The sequence below is a fragment of the Apium graveolens genome, unplaced genomic scaffold (genome assembly GCF_009905375.1).
Source record: "Apium graveolens cultivar Ventura unplaced genomic scaffold, ASM990537v1 ctg461, whole genome shotgun sequence".
NCBI classification, from domain to species: Eukaryota; Viridiplantae; Streptophyta; class Magnoliopsida; order Apiales; family Apiaceae; genus Apium; species Apium graveolens.
In genome coordinates, this window is record NW_027418621.1 from 17,426 (window position 1) to 23,169 (window position 5,744).

The 5,744-nt window shown below is 39.6% G+C and overlaps 1 non-coding gene across 1 annotated transcript; it reads left to right on the forward strand.

The window, feature by feature from the left end:
- The first annotated feature begins 2,508 nt into the window (after nt 1–2,508).
- On the forward strand, nt 2,509–2,615 carry LOC141702090 (small nucleolar RNA R71). The gene has a single exon (XR_012567010.1). It is a non-coding gene; the product is annotated as a small nucleolar RNA R71 (small nucleolar RNA).
- Nucleotides 2,616–5,744: the final 3,129 nt, after the last annotated feature.

The window sequence follows — 5,744 nt, forward strand, 5'->3', positions numbered from 1 at the left end:
GCCGGGGCGCCACATAACCCAAACGAAACTCTACGAAAAGCAAATGTGCCAAATGGACAAGTGAAGGTAGTCTTTTCCTGATCTTCTGGTGCAATACAAATCTGATTATACCCGGAATAACCATCCAGAAGACAAAAATACTCATGTCCCGCCAATCTGTTAAGCATTTGATCAATAAATGGAAGAGGGAAGTGATCCTTCCTTCTGGCTTTGTTCAATTTTCTATAATCCATGCATACTCTCCATCCTGTAACTGTTCGAGTAGGGATGAGCTCATTCTTTTCATTTGCGACCACAGTGATACCTCCCTTATTAGGTACATATTGCACGGGGCTCACCCACGAGCTGTCAGAAATAGGATAAATGATGCCTGCATCTAGCCATTTCAGAATTTCTTTCTTCACCACCTCCTTCATGATCGGGTTCAGTCTTCGCTGCTGTTCCACAGTTGGCTTACTTCCTTCCTCTAGCAGAATTTTATGCATACAATATGAAGGACTTATCCCCTTGATGTCTGCTATGGTCCATCCTATAGCCGATTTGAATTCTCTCAAAATCCTTAAGAGCTTGTCTTCCTCACTACCTGAAAGGTCAGCTGAAATAATAACAGGTAACGTAGATGAATCACCTAAAAAAGCATACCTCAAGTGTTCAGGTAATGGTTTGAGCTCTAAGGTAGGCGCTTCCTCTATTGATGGTTTGAGCTTCCCTTCAGCGTTCTTGAGGTCAGAAGTACCAAGAGATTCAAATGGTATATCCAGCTTTCGCTTCCAGGGAGAAGCGTTCAGATATTGTAATTGCTCGTTGCTATCTTCATCATCACTGTCAAATTCCCCCACTAAGGCCTTTTCCAATGCATCAGACATTAGCATGTGATCGAGTTCCGAAGTAACCGCAGAATCAATCACATCCACTTTTAAGCACTCCTCATCTTCTGTAGGGAATTTCATTGCCTTGAATACGTTGAAGGTCACATCCTGATCTTGGACCCGCATAGTAAGTTCCCCTTTTTGCACATCTATCAAGGTACGACCAGTAGCCAAGAAAGGCCTCCCCAAGATTATGGGAATCTTCTTATCTTCCTCAAAATCCAGAATAACAAAATCTGCAGGAAAGAAGAGCTTATCCACCTTGACAAGCACATCCTCAACTATGCCCCTTGGATAAGTAATGGAACGGTCAGCCAATTGTAGCGACATGTATGTGGGTTTTGGATCAGGCAGATCCAGCTTTTTAAAGATCGACAAGGGCATCAGATTAATGCTTGCTCCCAAATCGCAAAGGCACTTGTCAAAAGTTAGATTGCCAATGGTGCAAGGAATGGTGAAACTTCCTGGATCTTTCAGTTTTGGTGGTAACTTTTGTTGCAGAACAGTGCTGCATTCTTCCGTGAGAGCAACGGTTTCAAGGTCATCCAGTTTCACCTTCCTTGAAAGAATAGTCTTCATAAACTTCGCATAACTAGGCATTTGTTCTAGAGCCTCAGCGAAAGGTATATTGATGTGAAGTTTCTTGAACACCTCCAGAAACTTCCCGAACTGTCTATCCAGCTTTTGTTGCTGCAATCTCTTAGGAAAAGGTGGTGGAGGATAGAGCTGTTTCTCCCCTATATTAGCCTCAGGCAGAGTGTGTTCAATAGTAGTCTTCCTTGGTTCCGCCGCTTTCTCCTTTTGCTTAGATTCTTCATCTCTAACTTCAGCTTCGACTTCTTTTGCCTTTTCAGCATCAGCTACTTTTCCAGACCTTAAGGTAATAGCCTTGACTTGCTCTTTAGCTTCCTTCCTGCCTGGTACTTCTGTGTCACTGGGAAGAGTGCCAGGTTGATGATTGAGCACTGTATTGGCTAATTGTCCGATTTGATTTTCCAAGGTCTTGATAGAAACCGCCTGACTCTTGCACAACAGCTTAAGTTCCTCAAAATCAGCACTAGTAGGTGCAGCTGCACTTCCCTGTTGAGGATATAATTGCCTTGTAGCATACTGCTGTGGTTGCTGGAATCCAGGTGGGTTAAACTGTTTACTTACTCCTTGCTGATATGTTGGCTGAATAGCATTTTGATTATTCCCCCAGCTGAAATTTGGATGATTTCTGTTGTTAGGATGATAGGTCGCTGGCACAGGCTGCTGTTGTCGCTGATAATTATTCACATACTGAACAGATTCATTAACAAGAGAACACTGATCCGTAGCATGAGAACCTGCACAAAGCTCACAAACCATAGCTATTTGATTAACTCCATACGTAGCCAAAGAATCAACCTTCATTGATAGTGCTTGGAGCTGGGCTGCAATAGCGGTGGCTGCATCAACTTCCAGAATACCTGCTACCTTGCCTGATGTCATCCTCTGAGTTGGGTTTTGATGCTCATTTGCAGCCATCGTCTCGATAAGGTTATACGCCTCAGTATAGCTTTTAGCCCATAAGGCGCCTCCAGCTGCTACATCGAGCATGGGCCGAGATTGGGCCCCCAAACCATTATAAAAACCAGTGATTACCATCCAATCCGGCATTCCATGATGTGGACATTTTCTCAACATTTCCTTGTAGCGTTCCCAAGCCTCGCACATAGATTCTGTAGGTTGCTGCGCAAATTGAGTAAGAGCACTCCTCATAGCAGCAGTCTTTGCCATTGGATAAAACTTCACCAGAAACTTTTGCGCAAGATCTTGCCACGTAGTGATGGACCCAGCTGGTTCAGAATGTAACCAGTCTTTAGCCTTATCCCTCAGTGAGAATGGGAAGAGCCTCAACTTGATAGCCTCATCAGTCACGCCATTATACTTAAAAGTGCTGCCGATCTCGACAAAATTTCTTATGTGCATGTTGGGGTCTTCAGTTGCCGCTCCTCCAAAAGAAACAGAATTCTGCACCATCTGAATAGTGCCCGGCTTGATTTCAAAGGTGTTAGCTTGAATAGCCGGATGAAGAATGCTTGACTGAATATCATCAATTTTAGGCCGAGAAAAATCCATAAGAGCTGGATCAGCTTGAACAATACGATCTCCCATGTTTACTGGTTCTTTCTGCTCAGTTCCTGAATCCGAATCCTCAAAATCTAACTTCTCCGGTGTATCAAGAACTTCGTCTTTCTCCTCAGCTGTATCTAAGGTCCTCTTGCGAGCACGAGAACGAGTTTGCATAAACGCTTGCTAAAGTACCTGAAACACAACCGAAAAGAGTAATTAACTACTACGTCCTAATCACTGAGTCCTAATGACCAATGATGGTAAGTACATAAACTAAACAAATACGCCGAGTCCCCGGCAGCGGCGCCAAAAACTTGTTAGGGCGAAATCACGCACTAATATTCACGCAAGTATACGCGTTCGCAAGTAATATAGAATACTTTCTAGTTCGTTCCCTCAGAGACTCAGACTAAGTTATTGTCTAATTTAACTCACTCACCAATGTATGACTACTTCTCAATATTAAGATAATAACACTTAAAATTGTTGATTAAATATTAACTATAATTAACTACTTAATTAACCACTTAACTAACACTTCAATTTATCAATAATAAAACACTCATGAGATCACAACTTCATTATTACTTCCTTCTATAGCCATAGTTATTACCTTTAGCATGTGACAGTGATGATATTAATCGAATAACACGAAACTGATAAAAGCCAACTTTCATTGTACTAATACCATTCTACCAAACATCCACAATTAAGATAGAAGTTGAATAGTCATCAATTATGTTGAGTTCCTATATGTCTACAGAAATTGACAACACAACAATTTAAGCACAAGTTATTCCTTTTTGATTACATAGGGCAAATAAAACTGTTAGAGTTACCCACTAATCATGCACAACGTACATGAACCTATGCTAGCATGGCAAGTTCTAAATCTCAAGATCCACCGTCGCTTCACAAGAGATTAACACCCTATCTTATATGTTCGCGACGCACATAAGACGAATACGCATACTAGATATCATGCAATCATCACACACTAAAGTATTAAACAATTAACTAAAGAATTCCATAATAAATCTGTTGCAACCCCATGATCACGATTAGCCCATAATAGAACTTATCGCCATCATGGGTTCATATGAAATCATGATAAACAAACACAAGAAAATAATAACTAAACTGATTATATTAAAACAGAGTACGTCACAAGAGTAAATAAGTCAAAGCAAGAAAACTAGCATCCAACGTTACAACGAAACAAGAATCACAAGAATATATGCTTCCTCTTCGTTGCTGTGTGCTAAATCGGTCTTCTTCCTTATCTCCTTCGCTTCTTGCAAAACACAATCTAAAACATAATCTCCTCTTAATACTCTGTGAAAAACGTCTCAAATCTACCTATATAATAGTCCCATAAAACTCAGATTACATAGAAGTTGGAAGCCAAACAGAAGTAGAAGTCTAAAATAATATATCTTTTTCCCCGACCCTGCGCGGCCACTCAGTATTTCTGCGCGGGCGCGCAAGGCTGCTGCGCGGCCGCTCAGCATTGCTGCGCGGGCGCGCAGGACTCTACTGGAAAAATTCCAGGTTTGCTCCGTTTCTTCGCCGTAATCTGCCCGTTCTTTTCCTCTCTCAATGGTGAACACATGCCAAGGCTTATTCTTGATGATTCCTCCTCCGAAAGCAACTAATACCCTAAAATGCATAAACACTAGAAAAACGCATCAAATACACAAAATACTTGATTTCAAGACACCAATTTAAGCCATTTTAAGACGTTCTAAGTGGTATAAAATGCCACTTATCAGCAACTTTTTATAAATTTTGGCAATCAACTGTTTATGTTACCTTATTAACCAATTCTATTAGGGTTTGAAATATCAAGGCCATTTTGCACATATCAGACTGACAATATTACAACAACATTATTCTATGTAGGAGTTTATAGCAAAGTAATGGATTTCAACTTAAGAAGTTTCTCAAGATACTGATCATAATTATTGCACTAAACACATTTTTAATTAAATAAACATCAATCCATCAAGTACTTTTACCCATAAATTAGCTATGAGTTCACTTAGCAACTATACCACACATTGGTTGTTGTTTATACAATCATTAAAAGGACAATTCTCTACCATCACAGAGTCCATACATTAGTGATTATTTATTTGATCATTATTATACATGTAATTTTTAAGTAATTCTTAGACTGGTCAGACCTATAATAAGCTTGTGAATGAATCTTTATTGATTTTAACAAGTCTGAGGTCGTCTATTTCATATTAAATCAATCACCTGTAAGCACATAGACTGATACTGTTTGAATCGAATTGTCATTTAGCATAAATCAAGCAATTAACTTCACAGAACTCATACATTTGAGTTTTGAGGATTAGTGGCCTGAGTTGTCAATGTATGCAGGTGTTTATACCAGATTTCTTAAGCATATTTTGGACTGATCAACCCTACAAAGAGATGAATTCATATGTTACTTATTAAATCCACACAGAAGCACAAAGATTAGTGTCAAATCACTAAATAATCACTTATATCAGAAACCAATCAACTAATTCACAGATAATGCTGCAACTTTTCAAGAATTTGTAACTTTCCACACGTTTAAATTATAGATATTCCATAGACATTCGAGGCAAACAGTATAATCCAAAAACACTTATGCACATAATCATTTCACATATTATCAAAACACCATCTCCCAATTAATCATTCATTATTCAAGAAGAAAACTTATCTGTGCCTGTGGCCTCAAACAGCTCACATGACTTACCTGGTTGACTCAGTCGCGGACTG